The sequence below is a fragment of the Xenopus tropicalis genome, chromosome 2 (assembly GCF_000004195.4).
Source record: "Xenopus tropicalis strain Nigerian chromosome 2, UCB_Xtro_10.0, whole genome shotgun sequence".
NCBI lineage: Eukaryota > Metazoa > Chordata > Amphibia > Anura > Pipidae > Xenopus > Xenopus tropicalis.
The window spans coordinates 101,823,073-101,838,228 of NC_030678.2; positions in this window are offsets into that span (position 1 = coordinate 101,823,073).

The following is a 15,156-nucleotide window of genomic DNA, read 5'->3' on the forward strand; positions in this document are numbered from 1 at the left end:
AGGTTCAAGACAAATACAAAAAAAAACTGAAAGATAGAGTAGGAAAGTAAGGGATGGATAAACCAGCAAAGGACCATATGAACAAATACCTCAATAAACCATATTTCAGGATCTGCAGTGTAGTAATTTATGTGTTTTTTGGTTGATAGTGGTACAACATGGCTTAATTTAGCAGAGCGTAAATTACGAATTTCTGTTATAATACACAGTCTACTACATCTGTATGTGTGTGCATATATATATATATATATATATATAAAAAACAGGAACGAACGGAGCACAACACCCTATTGGAATTCAAATGCCCAGGGTGCTTTATATATATATATATATATAATATTATTATTATTATTATTATTATTTTTTATCAACAGACTTTCTGAATGCATATGGGCAACACTATTTCATTTCAGTGGGGCATGTGTGTGGCATGAGTCATTCTTTCCTAAAGTCCAATCCATCTCTGTTTGTTTAGGTACTGGATGTGCATGTCAAGCTACAGCTGCATCATTCATTCTTGTTAGCCGGACTAAACAAGATGCACAGACTGAATAGCTGGCATCTAATATGTTTTTTATCAAGTTTAAAAAAAGAAACCTGCCATTTAGTACAAAATTATTTTGTAGCACTGGCAAATGAATTATATGGTCTTTTTTTTTTTTCATTTAATTGTGAGGATTTTTAAACGGTTGCAAGAGAGCAATTTTCCTTAGCACAACTAACTTCACAAGCCCTCTGATTAATAGCCTGCGGTGCTCAATTGTTACAAGCAAATGAAAGATGCAGCAGTTGGTTCTGCATAGAGGAAAGACTGCAAAACAATTGCTTCCCTACCAGCTTGTGCCTTGAACTGTCACTCATTTTTATGAAATGACAATACTTTATACAAGAGAGGATTTTACTTTTTAGAAATCAGATATACTGCTGTGTAAAAGGTGTTGGAAGCATATTCCTGTTTTGGTCTTCGCGGGTTTCAGAATAAAAGTGGCTGATGAAAGGATACTTCTTGCAAGAACTTACTGATCAATTGTTTGGGGAGGAACTGATGCTAATGTTAGAGAAAAGTGATGCATAGGCCTAATGGTCTGTTGATGTCTTCAGTGACTTTTCTGCCATGAGGCAGGTAAGATCCTTCCATCAGGTAGCCCTTAAAGGAGAAGGAAAGATAAAAACTAAGTAAGCTGTATTAGAAAGGTCTATGTAAATACAGCTATAAGCACTCACAGAAACGCTGAACTGAGTCCTCTATCAAAAGAAAAAGGATTTCTTGTCTTCTTCCTTGTCTCTGTAATTCTTGTGCCAGAGTCTGCACAGCTCCCTCCCCTCTCCTGCTCCCCCCTCCCTCAAAAATGCTAAGAACTCCTCTCCCCCCCCCTCCCATTAGGAATGTGTGATCTGAGCCATTCAGCAGGAAGCTTCCTTATAGTGCATGTACAGGGGTCTTGGTGCAGGAGCGTGGCATTATGGGAATTTTCTTTACGGAGTTTAGAGGTGGCTAAAACCTGCTCCTTGCAACTTTAAACTATGAATTTAGTTTTTTTTTATAGAATGATGGCTCTTTTAGTGCATCTCTTTAGGTAGGTTGAAGGTTTTGAGGGAAAGGGAGAATTCCAGAGTCTGTCAAAAGTTCAATAGAAATCTTGAAGTTAAGAGTGGAATAAAAGAGGAGGAAGTCAAAAGCAGAATGTATAGACAATGTTGGCAATAATTTATAGATGGGGCCTAATTATTAGTTATAAAGTTTAGGTCAGATTTGTGTATCTTGTGCCAACATTTAAAACAAACTGAAATGAAAGACTGTGGAGTTAAGCTTGGCAAACATGCTATGGTACATGTTTCACTAGTAATGAAATAAGCAGATCTTTGCATGATCTGAACTCCCAGGTGGTTGGCCAAATCAGTGAGATAATATCTGTTGACCCATTAAAGAGGAGGTTAAATCTAGAGCACCAACCAGAAATTATTAGGGTGGCAGTCACTTTGCTCAAAAAGTCAAGACAAGTCAAAAGACAACATCAGCCTGTGTATGGCCCTTAAGAATTAAAATAGTCAAGAAGGGAAATGATAATGGAGTAGGTAATTGTATTAGCTGTCTCTGAGTTGAAAGAGAGTGAACTTGTGCAATATACATAGAAAAGTGCAGAAATTGGCAATATATTAAATTATTGTTGTAAAATAGTGCCAGTGAAAAGAAAAAAAATATTAGATAGGAAGCAAGCCTGTTTGGATCAATAAAAAGTGATATTAACTATCGGGAAAATTTGATGGACTGGAATATTACAGAAAGGTAGGGATCAATTTATAAAGTCAGTCTAGAGATATGTCACCGAGCAGAAGTGCAAGAGTCCCTTGTCCCCAATTCAGCCCATTGGTGGGTGCACCAATTGATCTACAACAGCCTTGTAACAACTGTGGAGTTACCTGAGTTTAGGGAATACTTTTATGTTTCCTATAACCACACAGAGTATTAAAGCAAAGACAGAGCAGAATTATTGTCATGGATTGGCGACGCTCCCTACCTGCTCCTGTGCGGCGGCGTCCTTCCTCCCGGCGCGGCGAATCCAAGATGGCGGCGCCCAGGGCTCCACGTGGGCGCAAGGACGCCGGCACGATGACGTCACGCGCTATGGCGCCAAATTCAAACTTAAAAGGACGCCAGAGACCCAGGTTCAATGCCCGAGTATAGCTCAATTTACCTATTGTGTTCCTGGGTCTCTATTTGTCTCATCTGCCTTCCTGTTGCTGTTTATTTGCCTGTTCTTGACCTTGAACCTTGCTGCCTGCCTTAAGTGACCTTTGCCTGGACCTGACCTTGCTTTTGGATTACCCTGCATCTGTACTTCGCTCGGACTCGCTGGAAGCGGCCTTCCTCCTTGATCCTGACTTCACCCTCCCCGTGGGTGCCGAAGGCCCCCGCTGACATTATACTCGGGACATGGATCCCGAGGAAGCGGTACCGGACGTCGGAAGAGCCCTTCGCGGGCTGGCGTCCCGTATGGAGGCATATGAATCCCAGCAAGTCAGAATTGGGCAAGTACTTGATTCCATTTTGTCCCGTTTGCCCGCTACTCCCGCTGTCGCGGAAATTCCTCCTGCTGTGGTGGTTCCTCTGCCAGCAATGTCACCTGCTCGTGAGCCACGAATACCTCCTCCTCCGCGCTACAGTGGCAATCCGCAGGCCTGCAGGGGATTCGTGACTCAATGCCAGATTCAGTTTGAGTTCCAACCTTCCCAATTCTCCTGTGAGCGAGCAAAGGTGGGCTACGTTATGTCTCGTCTGGAGGGCAAACCACTGGAATGGGCAACTTCTCTCTGGGAGAGCCAGTCACCCCTGACATTTGATGTGAAGGAATTTCTACAGATGTTCAGAACCATCTTTGATGCCCCTGGTCGGGTCGCTACTGCCTCTTCACGCCTGCTGCAAATCCGACAGGGCAGTCTCGGTGCCAGTGAGTATGCCATAGACTTTAGAACCCTCATGGCGGAAACTTCCTGGAATGAGGAGGCGTATAAGGCAGTCTTCTACCAAGGCCTATCGTCCCGTCTGAAGGATGACCTGGTATCCAGAGATCTACCTGACTCCCTTGAAGATTTGATTGCTCTCGCTATTAAGGTGGACACTCGCCTTAAAGAACATCAGGCTGATAAAGAGCGGAGTAAAAAGTCTCATCCAGTCCTGGCTCCGCGCTTCCAGAACCCTATGATACCCCCGTCTTCTCCGCAGTTTACCACTTCCCCTTCGGAGGAACCCATGCAACTTGGGAAGGCTCGACTATCCGCACAAGAGAAGCTTCGGAGACGCCTTTCCGGCCTATGTCTGTACTGCGGCGGACAATCCCACTTAGCGGTTTCCTGCCCTGTCAAGCTGGGGAATACTCCTGCTTCAAGTAAGACTGTTGTTTCTTTTGCTGGTAGTATTGTTCCTAAGTCAGTGGAACAATCTCACCAATTTCATGTTCCTGTGCAGATCCGGTTGTCCTCCCAGGCAATTCCAGTCTCAGCCTTCCTTGATTCCGGAGCTGCAGGAAACTTTATGGACTTGGCATTCGCAAAAAAGGTTGGCATTTCCCTCTTTCCAGTGGCTCCTCCTATTCGGGTCTTCGCCATCGATGACAGACCTCTCTCCACGGACACCATCACTTTAACCACCGGTGAACTATCTGTCCAGATTGGAGCACTACATCTGGAAAAGATGTCATTCCTGATTATCTCATGTCCTTCGTCTCCTGTTGTGCTGGGGTTGCCATGGCTACGACTCCATAACCCCTCCATTGACTGGTCATCGGGTCAAATCTCCCGTTGGAGTCAGTACTGCCAAAGACATTGTTTAATTCCTCAGCCACTCCAGCGGGTTACAGTCTCCTCTACGAGTTTTTCAGCTGTACCCTCCGTCTACAGGGACTTCTCTGATGTTTTTTGACATCCTCATCTTCTCTCAAGATTTGGAGACCCATCGCTCCCAAGTCAAAGAAGCCCTTTCTCGCCTTAGAGAAAATTTCCTTTTCGCCAAGTTGGAGAAATGCACTTTCGAAGTACCAAAGATCTCCTTCCTGGGCTACATTATCTCGTCTAGGGGCTTCGAAATGGATCCTGCCAAAGTATCTGCTATCCAGAAGTGGCCACTTCCCCAGAGTACTAAAGCAATCCAGAGGTTTATAGGATTTGCGAACTATTATCGCCAATTTATTAAAGGCTTTTCTTCCCGCATTGCTCCTATCCTTTCCCTCATCCGCAAAGGAGGGAGACCCAATTGTTGGCCTCCTGTGGCCCTTGAAGCCTTCCAGTCCCTGAAGGATGCCTTCATTTCGGCCTCTGTTCTTCGACACCCTGAGCCTCATTTACCCTTCTTTATTGAAGTCGACGCCTCTGATGTAGGAGCGGGTGCTATCCTTTCCCAGAGACATTCTGCTGATGGTAAGCTCCATCCATGTGCATACTTCTCCAAGAAGTTTTCCTCCGCCGAGCAGAATTACGACATTGGGAATCGTGAACTCCTGGCTGTCAAACTCGCCCTCGAGGAATGGCGACACCTCTTAGAGGGAGCATCTCATCCGGTCACGATCTATACTGATCATAAGAACCTAGAATTTCTTCAGTCTCTCAAGAGACAGAATCCCCGTCAGGCGAGGTGGTCGCTGTTCTTCTCCCGTTTCAGTTTTGTCCTGACGTATCGTCCTGGGACCAAGAATCGGAAGGCAGACGCTCTGTCTCGAAGTTTCTCCCCCGAAGATCGTCTACCTATAGAGCAAGAGCCTATCATTCCTCCTTTCAGGATCATTGCCTCTGTATTGCCCCAATTTGCTGAACAAATTTTGCTAAGCCAGTCTGCCGCTCCTTCCGATACTCCCATAGGAATGGCATTTGTACCTCCCGAGTTACGCCTTCCTATTCTCCAGCAGACTCATAGCTCCAAACAAGCTGGCCACCCGGGTTCTGAAAAAACTCTTGAGCTTCTTCGACGCCTAGTTTGGTGGCCGACCATCCGCAAGGATGTCCGAGACTTTGTCGCAGCTTGTACAGTATGTGCCACCACTAAAGCCAGCCACTCTCGACCCTGCGGTCTTCTGCATCCATTGCCAATACCCTCTCGCCCATGGACGCATTTGGGTATGGACTTTATTGTGGAGCTGCCGCCCTCCTGTGGTAACACTGTCATTTGGGTAGTGATAGACCGCTTCAGCAAGATGGCACACTTCATACCCTTGAGGAAACTCCCCTCGGCTGTAGAACTGGCTCATCTCTTCATACAGCATATCTTTCGTTTACATGGTTTCCCTGTGGAAATTGTCTCCGATAGAGGGTCCCAGTTTGTTTCCAGATTTTGGCGCTCCTTGTGCAAGTCTCTGGGAGTATCTCTTCAGTTCTCCTCGGCCTATCATCCTCAGACCAATGGGGCAGCAGAGCGTGTAAACCAAGCTCTTGAACAGTTTCTGCGAAACCATGTTTCCCTTTGCCAAGACGACTGGTCGGATTTACTCCCGTGGGCAGAGTTCGCTCACAACAATGCCAGTCACTCCTCCACTGGAAGATCTCCTTTCTTGTCAGTGTATGGTCAACATCCTTTGGCCTTCCCTCAAGATTTGCTTCTCTCCGAAGTTCCCGCTGCAGATGACCTGGCGGCTCACATGTCTGTTATCTGGGCTGCCACCAAGTCTAATTTGGAAAAAAGTTCCTTGGTACACAAGACCTTCGCTGATCGTCGGAGAAAGCCTTCCCCTCCATACAAGGTTGGTGAAAAAGTCTGGCTTTCTTCCAGGAACATCCGCTTGAAGGTACCATCTCCAAAACTGGGTCCCAAGTTCCTGGGTCCCTTCTCCATCTCTGTGGTGATCAATCCCGTAGCAGTCCGGCTACAACTTCCCCCAGAGATGCGGATTCCTAACGTGTTCCACGTCTCCCTGTTGAAACCAGTGGTGCTCAATCACTTCTCCTCTGCTCAGTCCCCTCCTTCTGCCGTCCTCGTGGATGGTCAGCAAGAGTACGAAGTTGAGAAGATTCTAGATTCTAGGCTCTCCAGGGGATCACTCCAATACCTCGTCCAATGGAAGGGATTCGGCCCTGAGGAATGCTCCTGGGAGAAAGACTCTGATGTACATGCTCCTCGTCTTGTGAAGGCATTCCATGATCAATTTCCTCAGAAGCCTCGGCCTAGTGGTCCAGTGGCCCCCCGTGGGGGGGGGGGGTACTGTCATGGATCGGCGACGCTCCCTACCTGCTCCTGTGCGGCGGCGTCCTTCCTCCCGGCGCGGCGAATCCAAGATGGCAGCGCCCAGGGCTCCACGTGGGCGCAAGGACGCCGGCGCGATGATGTCACGCGCTATGGCGCCAAATTCAAACTTAAAAGGACGCCAGAGACCCAGGTTCAATGCCCGAGTATAGCTCAATTTACCTATTGTGTTCCTGGGTCTCTATTTGTCTCATCTGCCTTCCTGTTGCTGTTTATTTGCCTGTTCTCGACCTTGAACCTTGCTGCCTGCCTTAAGTGACCTTTGCCTGGACCTGACCTTGCTTTTGGATTACCCTGCATCTGTACTTCGCTCGGACTCGCTGGAAGCGGCCTTCCTCCTTGATCCTGACTTCACCCTCCCCGTGGGTGCCGAAGGCCCCCGCTGACAATTATACCTTTAAGCCTTGCTTTTGCCGACAGTCAGCTGGCAGTGTTAAATCATTCCTGCACTTACTAGATGATGTGAGGGTAATGCTAAGCAGAGCCCACAGCACAGCAATGCCCTTGAACAATAAATGGCATACTAGTGTATCCAGAAATATTACTGTCTTGGCTTCCATAAACTGTGTCACAAACTGGCAGGCTTTTTCTTCATGTTACTGGGCACTGTAAATCAGCAAAATTATGTAATACTGACCTAATATTTTTTGTGTTTTAGTAATCAAATTATTTGTGAACTGTGCATATTTTCTGCAATTTTTTTTGTTAATTTGCGAGACTTTTTTGTGCTGTGCGACAATTTGTGCAACAAAATCATATTTGTTGCAAAGAGTACAAAAGTTTCGGATTAATTCAAGCTCGGTAACGTGACTTTCCTTGGGCCAGGTTGGAGCTGCAGAATGCCATTGAGTCCTATGGGAGGTTTCCAAAAACATGCACAGAAGGTTCAGTCAGAAAGTTTTTCGCACCTTTTACGATGATTCGGATATGAAAATTTTGGAACTTTCGGATCATCCCACGTTATATTCGTACGACCACAATCCGAAATTTTCGTACTTTTGGCGTACATCAGAAAATATTGGATTTAATCCGATCGTACTTTTAGAAGTCCGAAATTCGGACTTTGATAAATGGGCCCCAAAGTATATCTGAGGCCTAGAGACTAGGTTGGGCATTGGCAGCTATATTTAAAGGAATACTGTCATGGGGAAATGCATCAGTTAATAGAGCTTCTCTAGCAGAATCCTGCATTGAAATCTGTTTTTCAAAAACACAAACAGATTTTTTTTTATATTAAATTATGAAATTTCACATGGGGCTAGCCATATTCTTCATTTCCCAGGGTGCAACAGCCATGTGACTTTCAGTCACAGTTTACTGCTGAGCTGCAAGTTGGAGTGATATCACCCCCCTCCCAGCAGCCAATCAGCAGAACAATGGGAAGGTAGCAAGATAGCAGCTCACAGAAGACCACCAGAATAGTACTCAATAGTAAGAAATTCAAGTCCGGCTTGGGACTCCTCCAGTTACATGGGAGTAGGAGAAACAATAGTTTACCAGAAAGCAGTTCTAGCGCTGGCTCTTTCTAAAAGCTCAGACTCAGGCACAATGCACTGAGATGGCTGCCTACACATCAATATTACAACAACAAAAAAATACATTAGTTGGTTCAAGAATAAAATTTTAAATTGTAAAGTGAATTATTTGCTATGTAAACAGTATAATTTAGAAATAAAAAGTATACCAAAATCATGACAGTATCCCTTTAAAATGTTGTCCTAAAATATTAGTCCTAAAATATTAGATTACAATTTTCATTTACACATAAGTAAATACTGTTGCTGAAATATAAAGAGGCAGCGTTTAACCTCTTTACTGCCAACGATGTATGGGATATGTCGTGGCAGTAAAAGGGCATGTCCCATACGTCGTCGGCAGATTGAAGGACTCTCTCTGCAGAGGTGGCATGTGCCGCCGCTGCAGAGAGTTTGTAGTGATGACAGCCCCCTGGGCAACGAGCCAGGGGGCTGTCATGTCAGTCCTGCGACGCAATCGTTGCAGGACTGGCTTACAAGCAGCAGACGCAATCGCATGCTTGTTCCTGCTTCCTCCTTCCCCCCAGCGCCGGCCCACTGACTTTCTGGGGTGAGTGTACTTTTTACTAGCTTTATCCCACATATAATGATGTAAATGTGTTGATTTTGCTGGAGCTGAAATGACAGAAATGACAGTACATATGGGGGTATTTTCACATTGGGGCCCCTACATGCCACATACTTAGGTAAATCTATACATATTGGGCATCAAACTGTTCAGTGGACCCCTGGCATTCATATTTAGGGTGTTTTATTTGGTTACTTTATGACCTGTAGGAGATAAGATACTATAGACTGGAAGCTTTGAAGCGATTTTTTAAAAATTTCACAAATTTTGATAAAAACCAATAACTTTAGGAAAGCATTCCGACTTGATAGTTTGGAGTAGACAGACAGTTGTGCCTATTTTGGATTCCCCAGAATCTGTTATTTCCAAAAATGTACAATTTTCTGGGATAAACCTTCTGTTAGTGGAATTTTTGTCCTTGAAATCTAAAGTATGCAGCTTTCTGAAGCAGTGCTTTGGAAATTTGGTAGTGTACTGCTGGGAGTTTTTGACCTATACAAGTGAGAAATCTCCATAAAACTATATGTGTTTGGTATTGGCACGTTTAGAAGACATGGGACTTTCCAATCCAGTTGTATATTCGTGCATAAAATATTTTTTGTTTCTAGTATGTGTGTTTATATTATGGAAAATTTGAATTTATTTTTCATTTTTAGACATTTAGAAGCCTATATCTTGTTACAGAATTGGAATTACACAAAAATTCAACCATATTTTAAAAGCTTAGGTTGTCTTGAAAAAAAAATATATTATTTTCTTGGGTAAACTAAAAGTCCCCCCGAGGAAAGGCCCCTAAAGTGAAACAGTGTAAAATGTTAAAAAAACTGTCTGGCAATACAAGTTTCGCTTTGACCAAAACGGTTGGCAATAAAAGGGTTAAAATATTGCTGTGCTCCCAATGTAGCTAAACACAATAATTGTGAACACAATGGCAGGGAAGCAGCTGAGCAATCTCACTCATTGTAAACATCTCAATAGCAGATCAGAGAGAGTCAACATAGTGAACTGGTTAGACTGTGAAAGTGAGGAGGAAAATATATCCTGTTTAAAATTAGGCTTAATATTCAATCCCTTTGTTTCCTATATGTTTAATAGAACACATTTGCATAGGTTATTCTACAAAGGAAGCCATATTTATTTCTATATTTGATTTTAATCATAGAAGTAGGAGTTGTCGTTTTGATTGCTCTGACTGAATATATTTAATCTTGTTTTTAGAAACTGTGACTACCTGTAATGTGAAATATGTTGAAAGTCTTATTTCTTTCACTAACCTATACAAATTATCTCTCAACACCTTCCCATACTGTAGAAAAAAAGCTCTCAGCGGAAAACAGAAGTGATATGAGTTGATTCTGGCTGTATAGATGTTAATCATGTTATTAGGGCCTCCACAGTTGTAAATATCAAATGTAGGGGCTCATTTATGAATGCAAATGTAAAGCACTCACACTGATATAATTTTAGGCAATGACTTTATTTTGAATTAAAAATACCTTACATGCCTAGAGACATTGCAGTGTAGTACATAGAAATAGAAGCTCCAAAGGCTGCTATCAGTAACTAAGTTTGACTTTCTGCTACAGTTTTTACTACAGCATAGAAAAGTTGTATCTTTTGTAGTGTTCTGATTGCTGCCAGTTAAAGGAAAACTATACCCTTATAATGAATACTTAACCAACAGATGGTTTATATTATGATAAGTGACCTATTAAAGAATCTGACCAAACTGGAATATATATATCAGTAAATATTGCCCTTTCACATCATTTCCCTTGATCCAGCATTTAGTGATGGGCTGTGTGCTCCCTCAGAGATCACATGACCAGAAATAATGCAGTTTTAACTGTAATAGGAAGAAGTGTGGAAGCAAAAGACAGAACTCTGTCCATTCATTGGATGATGTGGCCTAGCATGTATGTGTGCAGTGTGAATCCTATGATCCTAGGAGGCGGCGCTTAATTCTTAAATTGCAGTTTTCTTTTTAGGATTACCCAATAGCACATACTACTAAAAAATTATACTTTTATGAAAACCTTTATTTAGATGAAGCAGGGTTTTATGTTTATGCAATATATTTTTATAGAGACCTACATTGTCTGGGGGTATAGTTTTCCTTTAAATAGTCTGCATGACAGGAAGAAGTGCAGGTAAATGATATTTTATGGACCAACATCACATACACTTGTATCTAAGTACAGTTTGGATAGTTACAGTATTAAAATCCACATTACAGAATTTTTGCTATTGCATTTCAATTAGTTCCTTCAGTTCTCGAAGCCAAGCAGTAACAGGGCATACATAACTGAGAACGCATACAAATATTTAGAAAGTGTGCTATATAACTAAGAAAAGGGAAAGGGGCTGTTTTGAAACAGATCCAAATATTTGAAAGCTAGAGACAAAGGGGCACATCCATGAAAACACGAGTTTGAATCCTGAATGGGATAAATTCAGATTGGATACGATAATTTCTTAATATCGCAAATATCAGGAATATGCTTACGAAAAAATCGTATTAGTCATGATAATATCGTATTGGCGATCCGAAAGTCACGAACTTTTCGTACCGAACTATCGTAAAATGCAGGAAAGCCTTTCTGACTTTGATCCTTCTGTGCATGATTTTGGAAGCCTCCCATAGGAATCAATGGCACTCTGCAGCTCCAACCTGGCCCAAGGAAAGTCACAATAACGAAGCTTGAATGAATCCGAAACTTTCATACTCGGCACGACAATACGATTTTGTCGCACAAATTTTGTGATGAAAAAGTCGCGGAAAATACGCTCGGAGCGTTTGTGGATTAGTAAATCTCCCCCAAAGAGTGATGGCCTTAGAAAATATAACATGCAATGATCTACCTGTATATGTGGTATAAACAGAATGGCTTGTACAGGCCTAGAGTTTTGTTGTGCATTATAAATTCCACCTCTGTCCTTCTGGATTAAAAAAACACATCAGCCATGGTCAGAGATGTTAATAGCACAATAATGAGAGGAGCGAGTGCATTGTTGAGAGGGCAGAGCTTCATGCTGATTGTAAGTCCTCTGTAGCCCTCCTGATGTGAATCAGTAGAATGAGAGGCGTGGGTGGCATAAAAGGCAATGCATAACTGACTGTCTCCGAGCACTCGCACTGCACAGCATCGCATCTTCTGCACTTTTAGTCGGTGTTTGTTTTGGCAGACATCTTAAAGCAGACTTTTGACACAGAAACTTTAAAGCAGTGCACCGAGTCAAAAATAAACGTTTTGTTGCCTAAACCACAGGATAACATAAAATCAAAGCAGATAATGACACTAGTGAAGTAGAAGCAGAAGTAAAACAGAAGCTATGTGATGCTAGCATAGTAAACATACACCACTGACTTAGGTTTTGCCATTTATGTGATGAAATCTGGTACTGGTTAGTACTGTAGTATGTTTTTAGTGGATAATTAAATCATTTTGGTTTCTGTTCCACCAGTACTGCTCTCATGTGTACAAGATTTGTTCACCAAGATCACTGCAGTATATTATACATTGCTTTTTAAAGGGTTTTATTCTTTAATCAGCCTTTGGTGCTACACAAGTTTGGGAATAACAACTCTATGTCAGTACTAATAGTCTTCTAATAGTCTAATAATAGTAAATAGTGATAGCAGAAAGTAATTGTTTCAGTGTGTATGTGATACAGCATGTACTTCTCGTGGGGCTTGCAGTTAAAATGGCTATTACAGACAAATATCAGGTGAATAGTTAAACCATGGGTGACAGCTTGGCTGGGACTTGAAATTGCTGATGAGTCTGCCAGCTGGCTCTAATTTTCAGGAACTGAGGTATGCCATCATTTTCATCTATAAACCCCTCTCCTGCAGGATGTACATGGTTGCGACCAGGTGTTAAAGTGTAATCTCTACAAAAGCAGGTGAGGGTGTCAAACATGTAAAACGGAAGAATGCTGGAGAAACAGATTACAGTTTATGACATATGAAGCATTTTCAGGTATTTTTCTGTGTGGCTTTTTTCATTTAATCAGTAATTCATTTGTCTATTGGAGGTACAAGAAACCATTATTTGCATAGAGACAAATCAACAAGTTAATGAGCGCCATAGAACCAAATCATTCTGGTAGCTGAATGACTTCTGCCTTGCTTCTGGCATATATACATATGATTATCCCTTTGCTTAAAATGTGGGTGTTCATATTTTCTAGATGAAAATAATGCAAAATTTAGAACAGATACAAGAAATCTGTGCCTTGCCATATGTTCTGTTTTTTTTACGTTGGTTTGTACTTGCACTGAGGCTAACGGAAGTGCCAAATGCATACATGGAGTTGCCATGTGTTAGTACAAAGTGCTGAGTTTGAACTGCATTACATCTTTAAATGCACTTCCAAAAGCCTATTCATATGCATGACTAAATACCATATCTCAGCATATGAATAAAATATCGGCCAACCTGGCAATTATAAAATGGTGTTGTGTGCATATACCTGAATGTAAATAAAATGTTTACAACAGTACCACAGCTGTGTGAGTTTTCCGACATCCGAATATTTCTATATAAGTGTTAGAATACATCACTGGCTTAACAGGTTCTGCTGCATATTTCTGAAATGAGTGGTTGCTATAGAAATTGATTCACAGCTGTAATTGCTGTAATCATTAGGGGGTTAATGTTTACAGCTGAAATTATTGGGCAAGTGTCCTGCGTGATTAAACCATTACACCAATGTGCATGAATCACTCTAAATATCACATTATGCTCAAACCTTGATTTAATTCTGCATTCAGGACATCTGCCTCCTGCAAGCACTCTCAGCAGTTTCCCTTCATTTACGTGCTTTCATCCAATTTATTTCCTGTGAAAAAATCTGAAATATGCTCTTCCTTGGCTTTAATTTACCAATGTTCTAATGCAGGTACAGTTTCCATCTAAGTTCAGCAACCACTGATGCAGTGTTGCCTAGGGCTGATTTTTTGGTCTGATTTAGGGAAAGTATATTTAATATTTTATGTTTTAATATATTATTATTCTGTAATATGTGAAGGGAATTAGCCAAAATAACTTCCTAGACAGTGATAAATATATCTATGATGGGAATATCGGTGCAAAATTATAAGGCAAGGAACTGCCCTGGCGAAATACAACTCTTTTTGTTGTGACTCGTTCCCTCTATCTGGAATAACTTTGTTTTTCTGCTTGTGTCTGCAGTGCAGCACAAAAAAAAACTTCTGTGTAGTGCTGCGTAAAACTACCCATCCTATGGTACAATAAAACATGTAAGACTGCATGGCAGAGCGATACCTGCAGCAGAAAAGAAAGAAATGTACCCATGTACCCATACAAATGACATTGTTATGGCACAAACTGCAGCAACGTGGCTAGGAGTACATTTTCAGACAGAAATTCAGATTCTAGCTGGAGGCAGCCAAGCACTTATTTAATCAATTCTCAGTATAAGGACATCTGGGAAATGTCCCCGGCTTTCTTTGTTATTGTGTATGCTGATGACAACTCACAGACACTATCTATCCTTACAGCATCAGTTTATATCATGCCAACAAAGTTTATAAACCTGCTTAGAATGTATTTTAACAGTTAACATTGGCAACATTTATTTTTGTGCATGTGAACTTTATGTTATGCTGTACAGGGCCAGAACTAGGGGAAGCCATGAGAGGCATGTGTCTGGACTCAACAGCCGGAGGAGCACAAGTGTCTCTTCTACCCAAGCCTGGTTTGGGCCTTAGAGGGGAAAATACAGTGTTTACTGGTAGCAGTTTGGATGCTGCCAGCACAAGTAGAGAGCAACAGCATTTTTATTCATGAAGGTGGCGAGTAAGGGGTGTTTTGAGTCTGGATGTTCCTTCACTCTTCACTTAGTAAGCCCGATTGATTGTGGCTTGCCTTGGGATACAGAAAAAATTGTCTTGCAAAACATTTTTTGGAAAGGTTGTTAAAGGAACACCAAAAAATTTAAGTGTTTTAAAGTAGTTAAAATATAATGTACTGTTGCCCTGCACTGTTAAAACTGGTGTGTTTGAAATAGTTTATATAAGCTGCTGAGTAGCCATGGGGGGGACATTTACAGTGGAAAAAAGGAGAAAATGCACAGGTTACATAGCAGATAACAGGGAAGCTCTGTAGAATATAATGGGGCTTTATCTGTTATATGCTAAGTAACCTATACCTTTTCTTCTTTAAATGGCTGCCCCCATGGCTACACAGCAGTTTTCTTTATATAAACTATAGTAGTATTTCTGAGGCAAACATGCCAGTTGTACCAGTGCAGGGCAACAGTGTATTATAATGTAATTACTTTTATACACTTTCATATTT